General features: G+C 45.0%; 2 pseudogenes; both read right to left on the bottom strand.

Moving 5' to 3' along the window:
* Nucleotides 1-353: 353 nt before the first annotated feature.
* On the bottom strand, nucleotides 354-1,193 carry LOC142456331 (protein SET-like; annotated as a pseudogene).
* Nucleotides 1,194-13,800: 12,607 nt separating this feature from the next.
* Nucleotides 13,801-15,623, bottom strand: LOC142457277 (DNA-binding protein RFX5 pseudogene; annotated as a pseudogene).
* Nucleotides 15,624-17,899: the final 2,276 nt, after the last annotated feature.

The raw sequence follows: 17,899 nt of genomic DNA, 5'->3' as shown, positions 1-17,899 counted from the left end.
AGGAAAGAAGCTACAGGGGCCGAGCACCCTCCAGCTGCCAGCAGGGCCAAGGGAGCAGAGGGTTTTGTTTTCCCACAGAGCACGGTGGTGTGTTGATTCCATAGTTTTTGTTGAGACAGGAAGGGACAAAAATTAATTTGAACACAAGGGGGTAGAGGTTCTTTTCCACTGTATTCTGCACAAGGCATTATTCCCTCCACCCCCAAATAAGTTGAGAACCATGGTGTAGAAAAAAGAGACCTCAAGAACAGGGTGATTGAGCACAAGAGGAAGAAAACAAAAACAAAAAAAGACTGCAACTTGCTCCCAGGGATTGAAGAAAATTAAAAAGGTTGGAATCCATTAGTGTTCTGTTAGTCATCCTCTCCTCCATCCTCCTCTCCTTCCTCTCCCTTGTCATCATCTTCATCTTCTTCCCCTTCGTCTTCATCCCCTTCTTCATCAATATCTTCTAAACCCTTCTTCTTCTTCTTCTTCTTCTTCATCTTCTTCACCTTCACTTTCCTCATCATCCATATCAGGAACCAAATAGTGCTGTAATGGATTTGGCCAGATATCATCTTTGATGACCTCTCCTAATTCATCGGCGCCGGCATCAGACTGGTCGGTAAACCAGGTAAAGACACTCTCAGGTCCGTCATGCTGCCCCTTCCTGCTAGCTTTGTTCTGTGTTTGACTGGAATGTTTCGTCAAGTCCTTTCCAGATTTCCATTTGATTTCAGTTGATTTTGAAGATGGATCACCACTATCATTCAGATGAAATTCTTTGGAGAGAACTTTATTTTCAAAGTAAGGATTTTCATCAAAATAAAAATCTATTTTGTAACCTGATTTAATATCTTCAAATTCTGTCACTTCAGCTCTGGTCAAATAATGCAGAGCCTCTTCATCCTCAAGCAATGCAGACACATGCGCATGGTTGACAAATGTTGTTACCCCAAAATTTGGGATTTTGGCGATCAATTCTGACCTCTTCTGAAAGAATGGTTGGCAGAGTTTGTTATATTTCTGTTCTGCTTTCAAAATCTCCTCACTGGCTTGTTCATTAAGTCTGTCTATTTCATTTTGTACCTCATCAATATGTTCAATTGCTTCCAGCTGTTCTTTTTCTTCCTTGGGGGGGGGGCCGGGGTCTCCTGCACCTTAGGCTTCTTCATTTGCGGCAGGCTTGAAGACTGGCGGTTAGGGGCCATGCTGCTTGCTGTCTGCCAGCAGAGCCCAAGGAACGTGCCAAAGAGCCGCTGGCCTCCCGTGGAAACTGCCACAAAATTGCCAACACTTGTCTGTCAGTTTGTTGATGTTTGCTGTGATTCTAAAAGCTACGTCATTGGTATTTCAAATGCCAGGAGGGTCACCCAACGTGAACAGGTTTCTGAAGTTTCCAGACTAAGAACAGACAAGGAAGAAGTCTCCACTTCGGTGGAAGAAGCCGCTGAAATTCTATGCATAACATTGAAGCATTGTCAGATACTGAAAGCTTAAACCAGTGATTCTCAAACTTCCCAATGCCAGGACCCTTTAATACAGTTCCTCATATTGTGGTGACCCCCAACCATAAAATTGTTTTGTTGCTACTTCATACTGTCATTTTGCTACTATTATGAATCATAATGTAAATATCTGATATTCAGGATGTATTTTCATTGCTACAAATTGAACATAATTAAAGAATAGTGGTTAATCACAAAACAATATGTTATTATATATTGTGAAATATTTATTTCTAATGACAAATAAATGAAATTTTGTCTTGAAGCACGGTGTAGCATGGGTAAGTCTTCATGCCTGGTACTCGTATGTGGGTGGATCTGCATGGGGGCAGACCCAGCTGGAGAGGGATAGAGGAGCGGTGTCTCAGTTCCTAAGACCATCAGAAATATGTGTTTTCTGTTGGTGTCAGGCGATCCCTGTGAAAGAGACGTTCGACCCCCCCAAAGGGGTCGTGACTCACAGGTTAAGAACTGCTGGCTTGAACAAAGGAAGCAGCATACTATCAGAGATAGTGCCAGACTATGGGCCCCTCAGGTCTTGAGGACAAGCAAAATGTGATTGAAGAAGAGCTGATTTCTTGGGGTGTAGACCATGGTGATGTGAATCTGGTAAAGTCTGTGGGGGTGGAGCCTATGGGATCTTCGTTTGCTGATAGGGTACAACTCAAGGTGAGGAGCAACAGATGCCAAAATCTTCTACTGATCAGGGATGTGTGAAGTAGGAATTTAGGGAAATGGAAATGGTCAAAAATGAAATGAAATTCATAAAGAGCAATACCCTAGACATTAATGAGCTGAAATGGACTGGTATTGGCCATTTTGAATTTGAAAATCATGTGATCTACTGTGACAGGAATAACACAATCAAGAGGAATGGTATGGCATTCTTTGTCAGAAAGGATCTTGTTAAATCCATCATGAAGTACAATGCTCTCTGTGATAGGATTCTATCTGTCTCCAGGTAAATCCAATCAATACCATCAGATTTATGCACCAACCACAAAAGTTAGTGATGAAGAAACTTAAGAATTCTACCAACTTCCTCAGACTGAAATTGATCAAACAGGGAATCAAGATGCACTGATTGGAATGCATCTTGGTGCATTGGTGGTTGGAATGTAAACGTTCGATACAAAGAGGAAAGAACAGTCGTTGGAAAATATGGATTTGGTAATAGAAATTAAGCTGAAGATCACATGATAGGCTTTTGCAAAACCAACAACTTGTTCATAGCTACCTTTTTCAACAACACAAAAGTTGACTATAACATGGAATTCCCCAGAGGAGATACACATAAATCAAAATAACTATATCTGTGGGAAGACACTATGGAGAAAAATTCAGCAGCTAGAACCAGGTCATGAGCTGACTGTGGAATAGACCACAAATTGCTCATATGTAAGTTCAGGTAGAAGTTGAAGAAAATTAAAACAAATCTATGAGAGCCAAAATATGACCTCAGTTCCTCTCTCATCTGACATTCCAGACCATCTCAAGAACAGATCTGATGCATTGAATAGAAGACCTAATGAACGGTGAGAGGACATCAAGACCATCATTCGTGAAGAAAGTGAATCATTAAAAAGACAGGAAAGAAAGATCAAAGTGGACATCAAAAGCAACTCTGAAATATACTCTTAATCATAGAATAGCTAAAGCAAATAGAAGAAAGGATAAAGTCAAAGAGCTGAATAGAAAATTTCAAAGAGCAGCTTGAGAAAAAAAATATTATAATGAAATGTTCAATGAAGACTCAGCATGATAGTGGGACAAGAGGAAAGTCAAAGGAAATAGAGGAAAGAGCTAGGAGGCAAAGGGCATATATAGAGGTCTAAATAAAGACATTTACATATGCAAATATATTTATATATGAGGATGGGGAAATAGACCTATGAGTCTATATTTATAGGTTTAGTATTAAGGTAGCAGAAGGACATTGGGCCTCCACTCAAGTACTCCCTCAATGCAAGAATACTTTCTTCTATTAAATTGGCATTCTATGGTGCTCACCTTCCTGACACAACCACTGAAGACAAAGCGGGTGAATAAGCAAATGAAGAAAGCTGATGGTGCCCAGCTATCAAAAGATATAGCGTCTGGGGTCTTAAAGGCTTGAAGGTAAACAAGTGGCCATCTAGCTCAGAAGCAACAAAGCCCACATGGAAGAAGCACACCAGCCTGTGTGATCACATGGTGTTGAAGGGATGAGGTATCAGGCATCAAAGAACAAAAAAATCATATCATTGTTTGGTTACCTCCACGATATGATCACTGAAGACAAATGGGTGCATAAGCAAATGTGGCGAAGAAAGCTGATGGTGCCCAGCTATCAAAAGATATAGCGTCTTGTGTCTTAAAGGCTTGAAGGTAAACAAGTGGCCATCTAGCTCAGAAGCAGCAAAGCCCTCATGGAAGAAGCACACCAGCCTGTGTGATCATGAGGTGTCGAAGGGATCAGGTATCAGGCATCATCAGAACAAAAATCTTATCATAGTGAATGAGGTGGGGAGTGTGAAGTGGCCACTGGACATCCCCTTACAGAAGTGTCTCAGGGAGATGAGCCAGTCAGGGTGCGATGTAGCAACGATGAAACATACAATTTTCCTCTAGTTCCTAAATGCTTCTTCCTCCCTCACTATCATGATCCCAATTCTACCTTACAAATCTAGCTAGACCAGAGGATGTACACTGGTACAGATAGGAACTGGAAACACAGGGAATCCAGGGTGGATGATCCCTTCAGGACCAGTGGTGTGAGTGACGACACTGGGAGGGTAGAAGGAGGATAGGTTGGAAAGGGGGAACCAAGAATCTACATGTGACCTCCTCCCCGGGGGGACAGACAACAGAAAAGTAGGTGAAGGGAGACGTCAGACACAGCAAGATATGACAAAATAATAATTTATGAATTATCAAGGGTTCATGAGGGAGGTGGGAGCAGGGAGGGAGGGGAAAAATGAGGAGTTGATGCCAGGGGCTTAGGTGGAGAGCAAATGTTTTGAGAATGATGAGGCAATGAATGTACAAATATGCTTTACACAATTGATGTATGTGTGGATTGTGATAAGAGTTGTATAAGTCCCTAATAAAACAATTTAAAGAATTTTTTAAGAAAGAAAGGGATAGGAACTCACGACACACAGAATCCAGGAACAGGAGTGGGAATAGTTATAGCAGAAGGGTAGGGGAAAGAGGGGGAGAGGAAGGGAGAAAGGGGGAACCGATCACAATGATCGACACATCACTATACACCCCTCTCCAGGGAGAGGAACAACAGAAAACATGGGGGAAGGGAGACAGCAGTCAATGTGAGAGATGAAACTAATAACAATGCACAATCTATCAGGGGGTTATGAGGGAGAGGAAGGGGGAAACAAAAGAGCTAATATCAAGGACTCAATAGAAAGTAAATGTCTAGAAAAGAATGAAGGCAACATATGTACAAATATGCCTGATTCAACTGATGTATGGATTGTGATAAGAATTGTACGAGCCCTCAATAAAATGATTTTAAGAAAAAAGAAACAAATGTTCAAAGACCTTGAAACCTTTCAGAGAACATGCTCAGCATATCTTAAACTGAAAGAACTCAAGAAAAAATTCAAGCTTCAAGTTTCGATGCTGAAAGATTTTATGGACAAAATATTGAATGACGCAGGAAGCATCAAAGAAGATGGAAAGAATACAGTCAGTGTACCAAAAAGAAATAGTCAATCTCCCATTTCAGGAGGTAGCCACAAACAAGGCTTCAGGAATCAATGGAATTCCAATAGAAATGTTTCAGCAAGCTGTAGAAGCACTGGAAGAACTCATTGGTCTATGCCAGGAAATTTGGAAGACATTTACTTGGTCAACTAACTGGAAGAGATCCATATGTGTGCCCATTCCAAAGAAAGATGACCCAACAGAATGCTCAAACTATAGAACAATATCATTGATAACGCTTACAAGTAAAACTTTGCTGAAGATCATCCAACAACAGTCGCACTAGTACATTGACAGGGAGCTGCCAGAAGTTCAGGCTGGATTCAGAAGAGGACTTGGAACAAGTTAGATGTCTGCTGGATCTTGGCTCAAAGCAGAGAGTACCAGAAAGGTGTGTATTTGTGTTTCATCGGCTGTGCAAAGGCATTCGACAGTGTAGGCCATAAGAAACTGTGCATAACCTTGAGAAGAATGGGAATTCCACATTTCATCATGCTCCTGCAGAACTTGTACGTGGATCAAGAGGTAGTTGTGTCACCAGAACAAGGGCATAATGTATGGTTTAAAATCAGGACAGGTGTGCATCATGATTGTAGCCTTTCACCATATTTGGTCAATCGGTGTGCTGAGCAAATAACCAGAGAAGCTCGGTTATACGAAGAAGGATGCTATATTAGGACTGGAGGGAGGTTTATAGCAATCTGCAATATGCAGATGACACAACCTTGCTTGCTGAAAGTAAGGAGGACTTGACGCACTGATGAAGATCAAGGATTGCAGCCTTCAGTGTAGATGGCAACTCAAAGAAGGCCCAAATCCTCACAACTGGACCGATAAGTAACATGATAAATGGAGAAAAGCTTGAAGTTGTCAAGGATTTTGTCTTGCTGGTATCCACAATCAATGCTCCTGGACACAACAGTCAGATCAAAAGCTATTGCACTGAGTCGATCTGCTGCAGAAGACCTCTCTAGATTCTTGATGCACAAGGATGCGCATTTAGAGGACTAAGGTGCACCTGACCTCTTTTTTTTTAAAACACTTTTTAAAAAAATCATTGTATTACGGGCTCATACAACTCTTATCACATTCCATACATACATCGATTGTGTAAAGCACATTTGTACATTCATTGCCCTCATCGTTCTCAAAACATTTGCTCTCCACTTAAGGCCAAAATACTTTTTAAATGTTTCATGATTTTGTGAGCCACGTATTCAAGTAAGGTTGATGCATCTGTTTCCACATGGCATTCATGAAGGTCATTGGGTGGCATTTCATGCCATTGCCTTGAGAATGGGTAACAGGTTAGTCTCAAATTCACCCCCAGCAATTCCTCCTCCTGAAGTCTCAGGACCCTTCTACTTGATCATCTCTACAAGGTGGCCAGGTTCCTTACCTGGCAGCTCAAGGCTCTGAGAAAGTGTTTCATCCATTGAGGCTGGAGAAATCCTCAGCGATCACCTATAAACTTTAAACTGGAATTATCCTACAAAGCCATCATTAAACAAAATAACAGCGTAGCCCAAGTGTTTGCCTCTAGTGTATCACCCTTATAAAGATCTTTCTATACTGTAACTGACGACAGCTAAACTAAAGCACAGCAACAGCTGGAAAGGCAACAGTCTCAATGAGTGGCGATGGCACAGCATCGATGGAGGGAGGGTGGTTTCAAGAGACCAAAGGAGAAGCAGCAAGGCTTCTTCTGACCTGTGCTCAGAAGTCCTGCTGTTTCATGGGCCCCATCACAGTTGATAGCTTACAACTAAGTCATAGTGACAGCCCACCTTCAAGGACTGGTGAATAGAAACAGGAGGCATGATTCCTTGGGGACCACCTTTGGATATTTGTCACTATAAATGTGGAATAATCCCCAAGGTATGTTGTTAAGCGAAAAAACAAAGGTGCAGAACATGGTGTACAGCATCAGACATTGGTGTAAAAAGGAGGTGTGTGTGTGTGTGTGTGTGTGTGTGAGTGTGTGTGCGTGCGCGCTATACCTCTAAAAGGCTGAGTCCCAGGAGAAGGAGGAGGTCAAACATACCTGAGCCCTCCAGCCTGTTCACCAATTCTGACCTGGCCGCCCCTCCCAGAGCCCTCTCTACTTCTCTACTGGGTGCACTAATCGTGTGCAGTGGTCTCACAGAATTCATGATATTTATGATAATACTCATGCCTGTGGGGTTTATTAGTGAAGTGCCAGCTTACAACTTGGGAGCAAAACCAGTAAGCCACGACTTAGGGAGAGGATCAAGAAGCATGTAGGCCAACCTCCCTTCGTCATGCAGGCCTCCTCTCACGGTCCTCGTTGCCTGGCCCCTGCCCAGCTCAGGTGAGAGTTACAAAGCTCATTTAGCTCTGCCGAAAGTGCCTGAGGCACCTCATTCTACCAGCAAGCCTCTTGTCTTTCCCCAAATCTAGCAGGTTCTCGGCACAGTGACCCTGGGTCCAAAGGAGGACACACTTGCTCCCAGCTCTTCTTCCTGGGTGACAGTGAGCTCCCTTCGTCTCTGGTAAGGGAAAAAGTGATGCAGGCCACACCTCCAGGAAACTCCCAGCCATGAGATTAAAGCTGAGACATGAGTCAGCGCATTGCATCTCACACACACACACACACACACACACACACACACACACACACACACTCCTGTAAAACAAATGGGCTGTCACATTAGATCGCTTCAGGGAGAATGGTCTCAACATTTCCTAACTGTCACACCACTGAGAATCCTGGCCCAGCCAAGCTGACATACACTTCAATCCATAACGGCAGCAGATGCAAACTAGAACGTGAAGACTTTTTGAACCAGGATCTGAAGAAGATAGAGGTTCAGGGAGCAATTTTTTCTCTGAATGATGCTTCTCCATTCAGGAGAAGATGGCTTCTAAAGTTTGATCAACTCAGAAACACTTTTGTCAGCATCGGAGATCTCGAGTACTTGAGTTAATTCAAATCCATTAAGTGCACCAAGTAAAACCAACACTACACAGAGATGGGCAGACAGGTCATCAACAGACAAGTGGGAAAACAAGATGTGGTCTAACCCTGCAGTTGAATGCTACACAGTCCTAAAGAGGAAGGGAGTCCTGAATATGTTCCCACGTGAAAGATCCTTGAAGACCTCATGTTAAGTGAAATAAGGCAGACTCAAAAGGACAAATAAGGTATGACCCAGCTTATATGGAGCATCTCTTACTCTCATAACACGCTGCCCTTGAGTTGATTCTGGTTCATAGCAAGCCTGCCTACAGGACAGAGTAGAACTGCCGCTCTGGCTTTCTGTGATTATAACTTTCTAGGGGAGTAGAAAGCCTCATCTTTCTCACGAGGAGTGGCTGGTGGTTTTGAACTGCTGATCTTGCAGGCAGCAGCCAGTGCATAACCCACCAGGGCTCCTTATATGAATATCTAGATTAGGCAAAGGCATAGAGGCAATAGCTCATTGGTGGTTCCCAGAGACTGGAATGGGGAGGCTACAGAGAGGGAGCTGGGGAGTCATGGCTGAAGGAGTACTGAGGCTGTGTCTGGTGTGAGGAGATGCTTTTGGAAATAGAGAGTGGTGAGAGTTGCACAACATGGTGAATGTAATTAATTCTACCAGATTATATATAATTATATGCACCAAGTCAAACTAAGTTTTATATGATTTATTTATAATCTGGTAGCATTAATATATATACATCAATACACATATATAGTTGAAATGACCTATATATATGATCATTATATATATATATATTGTGTGTATATAGGGCATATATTATATATAAGTGCATATACATTTTTCCACAATAAGTTTTTTTTATCTTTTTTTAAATTTTTTAATTTTATTTATTTTTTTACATTTTATTAGGGGCTCATACAACTCTTATCACAATCCATACATATACATATACATACATCAATTGTATAAAACACATCCGTACATTCTTTGCCCTAATCATTTTCTTTTTTTTAAAAATCTTTTTATTGGGGCTCATAAGGCTCTTATCACAGTCTGTACATACATCAAATGAGCAAAGCACCCTTATACATTCGTTGCACTCATCACTCTCATAATTCACCTTCCACTTGGGTTCCTGGAATCAGCTCGGTTTCCCTTTTTTTCCCCCCATCCCCCATCCCCCTCCCTCCCCGATCCCACCCCTGGTCCCTTGATAGTTTATAAATAATTATTATATCTTATCTTACACTCCCCGGCGTCTCCCCTCACCCGCCTCCCCCTTGCCAATCTCCCAGAGAGGAGGTTACACATAGATCTCCGAGATCGGTTCTCCCTTTCTACATGCCCTTCCCTCCTGGTGTCGCCACTCCCACCGCTGGTGTTGAAGGGTTCGTCTGTCCTAGATTCCCTGTGCCTCCAGATCCCCACTGCACCGCTGTACATCCTCTGGTACAACCAGCTCCGCAAGGCAAGGTAGGATTGGGGTCATGATGATTGGGAGGGGAGGAAGCGTTCAGGAACTAGAGGAAGGTTTTGAGTTTCATTGTTGTTACACTGAACCCTGTGTGGCCCATCTCCTCCTCACTACCCCTCTGGAAGGGGTGTTCAGCTCTCTACAGGTGGGCATTGGGTCCCCATCATGCACTCCCCCTCTTTCACGGTGATGTGATTCTCACCACCACCCCACCTTTGATGTTGGAGACCTGGTCTCCTCTGTCCTTCATGGTCACCTATGTTGGTGTGCTGCTTCCGTGTGGGCTCGGTTGCTTCTGGGCTAGATGGCCGCTTGTTTGCTTTCAAGCCTTTAAGTCCCCAGACGCTATATCTCTCAGTAGCCGGGCACCATCCGCCTTCTTCACCACTCTTGCTTATGCACACTTTCGTCTTCAGTCATTATGTGAGGAAGGTGATCACACAATGATTGTTTTTGTTCCTTTGTATCTGCTACATGGTCCATTCAACACCTTGTATTCGCTTAGGCCGTGTGCTTCTTCTCTGTGGGCTTTGTTGCTTCTGAGCTAGATGGCCGCTTATTTGCCTTCAAGCCTTTAAGACCCCAGACGCTATATCTTTTTTTGATAGCCGGGCATCATCAGCTTTCTTCACCCCATTTGCTTACACACACGGCTGTCTTCAGTGATCATGTCGGGAAGATGGGTATCTTGCAATGGCTGCTTAGCAGGGCGAGGTGCTATTGTATTGGGGGATTCCACAATAAGTTTTTAAAGAAGCATTATTTTTTTACTGATAACACTCCTGATACATCATGAAAATGAAATGTTTACATAACTGTTTGTATGGCACTTACTTTATGAATATATATTTATACACACTCACATAAATTAAGTCACTTGCAGCAATAGACACCAAGGCAAAATCGATACTTATCTGTAGATGGTATCATAAGTGAGTTTTGCTTATTATGTGTGTATGTATTTGCATCTGTGTGTTTGCTGATCTTTCTGTAATAAGCCTTTATAGCTTTTCTAATAAGAAATAAAGTCCTAGTACTGATCCAGGAATAAACCAACAGATCAATGAATCAGGAGAGAAAATTGGAAAAGAGATTCAATAAATAGAAGAATCTGTTGTATTATCAAGGTAGATTTCACATCATGGTAGGGGAGACAGACAGCTCAATACATTTCATCGGTTCCAGTGGCTAACAATTTGGGTGATCAAGCTGAGCTTTCTGTTGTGGCTGGTAGATGCCACTGAGTTAGTTCTGACTTGTGGTAACTCTATGTACACTGCCCAGTCCTGTGCCTTGCTCACAATTGGCATTACGTTTGAGTCCATTGTTTCAGCCACTGTGTCAGTCCCTCTGGTTGAAGGTTTTCCACTTGTTCGCTGACCCTCTATTTTACCCTCTGCAACGTCTGGTCCCTTCCTGATGACGTGTTCGCAGTAAGCACCTCTCCATCCTCATTTCTAAGGGGAATTCTGGCTGCATTTCTTTAAAGCAGATGTACCTGTTCTTCTGACCATCCATGGAAATGTTCATATTCTTCAATAAACACTGTCATTCGGATGCATCCATTCTTCTCTGTGCTCCGTGGTCAGTGTCCAGTTTTCACATACAGTGTGCTAAAGGAACTCTCACAGTAAACAAACAAACAAACACAGAATGTTTAATCACATTGAGTGGGTAAAAACAGGTACATTTTAAAAGAAAATGTACGCAAGTACTTCCATACTCTTAAAGGACAGGTCTTTCTAACCCACAAGGACCCCTACTGTTGCCAAGCTGGGCACAAGAGGAGAAAGTGGCCGAGTTGGAAATATCAAAATACAATGTATGCATTTAAAAGGCCATCCCAAGTCCCCACCAATAACAACTATAACCTGCCTAGGGGGCGGGGGGCGGGGCAATGCACATGAAACGTGCACTGCCTAGTAATAAAACCTATACAACGTACCGGAGTATGTAAAAGCAGACCTGGGGAAAATGAAGTGCTCAGTGGAGGCTAGTAGAATTTATTCACCGCAGCTTTGCTTTTAATAGAACAAAGAGAGACAATCTAAATGTTCGTGACTAGATAAAGCCTTGTGATTGAGTGTCATGCAGTGGGTAAAAATAATACACTAGTTCTGTGTGTACTTCTGCTTCTCTTAGGCCTCTCAGCCCCTCCCAAGCCCGACCTGGGAGGAGGTGATAAGCTTGAAATGGACCCTGCTTAGAAGGGTGTAGGGTCAATGTGTTAAGAGGACATGCCCATGCGGGATCTTCCTGTGGGCTGCCTCCATCCACTGTCCTGTAGTTCTCCGAAGCTCACAGGCTAAGTTGGGGCGGGACTGGCCATACCTCACCTTCTGACCTTACACAGGGATTGCTTATCTACTCCATGTCTCCAGATGACCAGCCTCAGCTCATACTCTATGTCTGGTTCGATCCAGCTTCTACTCCACAGTCCTGAATGAGGCTGCGACAGCCAAGGCCTGATCTGTGAGTTCAGATCTTGTTAGGCCTCCTGACCAGAAAACAAAAGACAATGCATGCTCACGAGGTTGTGACATGACTGACCATTGGCAATGTGCGCTGGCAAGGTTGTGAGGTGACTGACAGGAACAATGCATGGTCATTACTTTGCAGCCTCCGGCTAGTGTCGCACCTTAGCAGCATGGTGCAGGATGAAACTGCTCCAAGAGCCCAAGGGTTAAACCTAGATGATGCAGACAGCAGAAGCCAACACAAACTAGCAAGGGAGACAGAGTAGCACCATGGTTACAATCCGATTTGTTGGGTTTTTTTTCTAACACTTAACTTTAGTAGAAGTTTCCATAGCCAATTAGTTTTCCAATCAATAATCCACAGAGGAAGAGTTCCCTAACATTGGTTGCAACCCCCACAATGTGTCAGCACTCTCCCTCTTTCGTCCCTGGGTTTCCTCATTTCTTGTTCCTGTCCCTCCTTGCCCTCTCATCTTGGGCTTTGGGCACATGCTGTCCTGTGAGTCGCATGTGGTCGGTTATTCTAGGAAGCATGTTCTTCATGGGCGTTAGTGTTTGCTTTATGGTGCTATGCTGACATCAAGAAGGGTCTGTAGTCTCAAGTTAGGCATTGACCCAGGGCAATGGTCTTTGGGGCTCCTCTAGTCTCTTTTCTTGGGGGGGGGGGATACAGAATGAATTTAATGAAATGAAGAGGAAGTCAATAGCTTTACTAGTCCTGGTGAAAGATGGTGGGGGAGGTGTACTAGTAATGAGGGGAAAAGGGAAGTTCAGAAACACGAAAGGGAAGCTGCTCCACTCTGAGAAGAGATGGAAGCAAGGGACTGTCATTCTTCATACGGAGCCTAGAGAGCGAGTCCCTAAAGGGGAATGACCCCCTTCTTGTTCCTTCTGAGACCCGATCAAGAGGAAGACTATGATGGATACAGGCAGTAGGTCTCGCTGATCACTTGTCTTTCTTAGCAGCATCCTCCTCTGCAACTCCCCCCTTACGGTTTTCATTTAGGCCTGGTGACTGAAGAGACTGGCCTTTTTAAAGAAAGCACAGTGTAGTCCATGGTGTAGAGTAAGCAAATGAGCATGCATCGTCCTCAGGCCACAGGGATTGGTTAGGGATGGATGTATATCTCAGGCTGACCTGAGCAGAGTGGATCTAAAGGGCTTATGCTGGGAGCCCCATCACAAAGAACCCCCACTTAACGAGGGCACATGGAACCCCAGGAGCGCTGGCAGTCACGAGGTGGCCGGCCTTAAGGTGATCCTACAGAAAGTGGAGCATAAAGAATAAAATAAATTAGGTACTTTGACATAGACTGAGCTCCTGGATCAAGCTTCACCTGGAGCCAACCCTAACCTCTGAAGTTTACAGGTATCTGTGACAATAAAGCCTTTTGATTCTTAAGCCAGTTTGAGTTGGGTTTTTTTATGATTTAAAACCAAGATTCCTAAGCTTTACATCCATCATACTTATCCTACCTAGCCCTATCTTCCCACAGATTAGCACAGGGATCCAGGTAAGAAGGTCACTAGAGTTTTGTTAGTGACATAGAAGGCAAAGGTATCAAGCTGGCGGGGTCAGAGGCAAGACGAGGTGACTCAGCAGCTGTACAGAGAATGGGTCAAATGAGAAGCAAGTGCAAAGGGGCTTCTACTAAGCAGGCAGAGTTGACATATGTATGTATACACACTTAAATTCTCTTCCCCACCTTTCACGAGGGGGTTGCTTTGGGGTCCTTCCAGTCATGGGGTAAGGGACTTGGAAGCACATGCCCCTTGAAGCCTTTGCTATCCTGTGTGGCACTCTCTGCCTCTCCCTTTCCCAACGGAAGGGCCTCTTTTGGGGCTTCTACTGCCCTTGATGACACTCACTTTGGGGGTGACAATAATTTTCTCCCCTGCTTCTTTGGCATGTCGAGAACTAGAGCCCCTTACTCCTTTGGGAATAGCGCCATCTTCCTGACCCTGGGCAAGCACTGTCCCCCTCTCGGCCTCACCCTTTAGCCCTGTCCCCTCCGACCCTCCCGAGGAGTTGCTTGCCGCTCCAGAGCGCCATGTCTCCAGTGGTAACCTTGACCGGGCAGAGTCGGGGGCAGCTGCTGACTTCTCCGGGGTTAGAATTCCTTTCCCCCGCTTCCACCTGATTTTTATCGAGGACTCCCCCACCTTCTTTTGGCATCAGCTCCTACATCCTCTCCATCCTGCTTCGCTGCTTTTGTTGGCAGGCCCTGCCCCCTGGCCTCCCTCACAGGTCCTTCAGCGGTCCTCTTGACGCCCTTGTCATGGGGTCCCGGGTCGCTGGCTGTGCCTACCTCCCTGTTCTCCATGCTTCGGGCTGAGGGAGACCCACAGGTGGAGCTCACCAGTCCCAGGAAAAGGCGGGACAGCTGGTAAGGTCATGCTAATGATGGGCACTGCCGCCTGAGGAACCCCAGCCCTGCTGGGCAAAGGCAATGTAGCCACTTTTAAGGGGCCTTGAGAGAGCTTGGGGCCAGAATAGGTGGAGAGACTCGAATTGACTGGATATGTGAGCAAGAGGTCCGGGGGAGGAGCAGAGGGAGTCGAGCCACCAGGGACTTAGCTTGGGGGTCACTGGCTGCTGGGGCCGGGCTCTCGACTACACTCTTCTCCCGTTCTCCACGCCCTAGGGGGCCAGGCCCAGCCCGGGCTTCCAATTCCTTGGAAGGCTGGGCTGGTCCCTCTGATTTCTTCGGGTTCCGCCCTCCAGGTTCTCTACACCGCTCTTGGATTTCGATAACCGTTCTCGGGGGCCATGTTCATCCTCTTCAGCAAGCCCCATGGCCTGGAGCACATGCGCATGGGCGGATCTGGCAGAGATGAGGTGCTGCTGAAGCAGGAAGCGGGCGACCTCTACGATGGAACTGAAGGACCGTTTCAGGATTGGCTCTGGCCAGTCACAGGTCAGGGCGCAGGCTGCATCTACCAGTTCATCCCGCGGTGCCTGGGTCACTTCTGGGCCCATTTCTGGGCTCTCGGGGGCCCTTCAGGTCAAGTCCGGGCAGGGGTGGCATACATACCATGGGCTTTTTTCGTATGCCACTGTAGCAATATTTGGACTGGCCCTGGCCACCCAGCCTCCGGGCCTTGATGTCAGGGAAAATCTCTCTGATGGCTTTGCCAAAGTTGGCTGTGCTGAGTGGGCTGCAACAGGCGAGGCTCGTGCACAGTTTGCTTTGGCAGACAGGTGTCTGTGTGCTCTTCCAGGTGGTTGCGGATCCACTTATAAGCATAAATATACTCCTCGTCGCTGAGTGTGCTGGCCTCTGAGCTTTTGTCTCCAGTGCTGGGCCCTGAGGGGAGCTGAAGGTAGAGATACAGCTTGTCGTTGTCTGAGAATTTCTGTACATCTTGCAGAATCCCCTCCACTTTGTTCGCAAGGCCTTGGAAATGGTAGCTTGGAGCCTCTGAAGAAGGGTGGTGGGCTCACCCGCCTCCGCATTACCTGGGGGGGGGGCCCTCGGGGAGCCCTCCCCCCAGCCTTCGGGCTCTTAGAATCAGGTTCGTCTTCTGTCATCCCAGCACGAGGGCTCGTAGCCACCTTCACTCCAGCCCAGCCCCACCGTTCTGGCTCGGCCGGCTCGTGCGTTGCTTTATTTTCTTTTTTCCTGAATCTCCTCTAGTCTCTTTCAGAGCAATGTCTGATATTTTTCTTTTGGCTTTTTTCAAAAATCCATTCTATTATTTCCTATTCTTAAGAGTGGTTGGTCTGGCTAGACCAGAGGATGTACACTGGTACAGATAGGAGCTGGAAACACAGGGAATCCAGGGTGGATGATCCCTTCAGGACCAGTGGTGAGAGTGACCATACTGGGAGGGTAGACGGAGAGTGGGTTGGAAAGGGGGAACAGATTACAAGAATCTACATGTGACCTCTTCCCTGGGGTATGGACAACAGAAAAGTGGGTGAAGGGAGATGTCGGACAGGGCATGATATGACAAAATAATAATTTATAAATTATCAAAGGTTCATGAGGGAGGGAGGAGCAGGGAGGGAGGGGGGAAAATGAGGCGCTGATGCCAGTGGCTTAAGTGGAGAGCAAATGTTTTGAGAATGATGAGGGCAATGAATGTACAAATATGCTTTACACAATTGATGTATGTATGAATTGTGATAAGAGTTGTATGAGCACTTAATAAAATGATTAAAGATAAACAAAACAAGAATAAAATTTTTAAGAGTGGTTGGTAGTGGGAACTGAGCACCATCTAGTTCTTCTGGTCTCAGGTTAGAACAGGCTTTTTTTGTTAATGGGCCATTCTTCCTTTGGACTAATTGCTTCCTTGAGGCTTTGGTTTTCTTGGTAGTTAGTTTTTTGTGCCAAACTGGCTGATAAACATGTGTGGGATTAATTGAAGGGCAGAGAGATAAATGGTTTGGCGAGCCTCGCCTTTCTTGTTGTTTGCTCTTTGATCACCGGACCAGTATGCGGCTGCCTTGCTTGTTCTGTGCCTCAATTTGCAAGTCACACTACCTGTGGGAAACCTAACCCATGGACTGTGTCGCTGTAATTTGAGGTTCCTTCAAGACTTGCTTCACTACACAATTGGAATTTACATCTGGCTGACTGTTTGTGCCCTGCCTTGCTGTTTGCTGCCTGTGCCCAGATAGCCTAAATTGCTCTATAGAGGACTACCTGGCGGCCCTCAAGACTTGAAGGACTGCCAGTGTCTCACAACTCTCTCACGGAGTGAGTTGCACTGAGCCATTTGTACTGCTTTATAATTTAATTAACTGCTTATTCCTTACGTTATATATCTATCTGTATTAATATATATATAATTATTAGAATTTAGGTTTTGTTTCTCTAGAGAACCCTGTCTAACACAGGACTCCTATTCTCCAGGCAGGAAGAGACCAACAGTTGCTTCTTAGATGCCCACTTGCAAGTTTTTCAGACCCTAGATGCTATTTAGCAGACTAGGATGTAAAACATTATCTTTAGGATCTATCGTTGTTATGTACCACCAAGTCGGTCCTACCACTAGAGCACAACAGAACAAGACACTGCCCAGGCCCGCTCCATCCTCACCATTGTCTCTACACTTGAGCCCATTGCTGCAGCCATGCTGTTAATATGAGCGGGTACCCCCCCAAAAAAACTGGGAAAAGGCTCCATAGGGCAGAGCTTTGGTGGTATGCATTTTCCCCTTTATGCGAGCATCAAGCAACTCGCTCTGAGTTAGTGTACCCAGTGGTGTCTCCTGGGAAGGTTCTCTCTGGTCACAGCGAATTTTTCATAAAAGAAGTTTCACTCTAACTTCGTTTTATGGGGTGGCTGATTTAAGAGAACAGTGCAGCTGTGAAAGTTTGTTTCCTGCTTGGGAAAAATGCTGCAGAAACTGTTATGATGTTGAACACAGCTTACAAGGACAGTGCTATGGGAAAACTCAAGTGTACAGTGGTTTTCTCATTTCATAAAAGGTAAAATATCAGTTGATGATAAACATCATTCTAGATATCTGTCAACATTCCAAAGAGACAAAAATGTTGACAAAATTCAGGTACTTGTGCTCCAAGACCATTGAAGAGATGAGGAAGTTATCTGGATTTTATCAGTGAATTGTAAAGGAAGATTTAAGAATGAGAAGGGTCGCTGGCAAATTTGTGCCTTGGGTCCTGAAACTGACCAGGAAAAAGAGTGCTGAATGGAAACATGCTGAGCTTTGAAAGAACAGCTCCGAATTGACCCAGACTTTCTGCAAGGTCATTACTGGTGATGAGACATGGTGCCATTCTTCAGACCTCCAAAGCAATCAAGCCAGTGTGTGTTAGTCTGGATAGACTAGAGA

This window comes from Tenrec ecaudatus, chromosome 9 (genome assembly GCF_050624435.1).
Source record: "Tenrec ecaudatus isolate mTenEca1 chromosome 9, mTenEca1.hap1, whole genome shotgun sequence".
NCBI classification, from domain to species: domain Eukaryota; kingdom Metazoa; phylum Chordata; class Mammalia; order Afrosoricida; family Tenrecidae; genus Tenrec; species Tenrec ecaudatus.
This window is presented reverse-complemented; position numbering and strand designations above follow the sequence as displayed.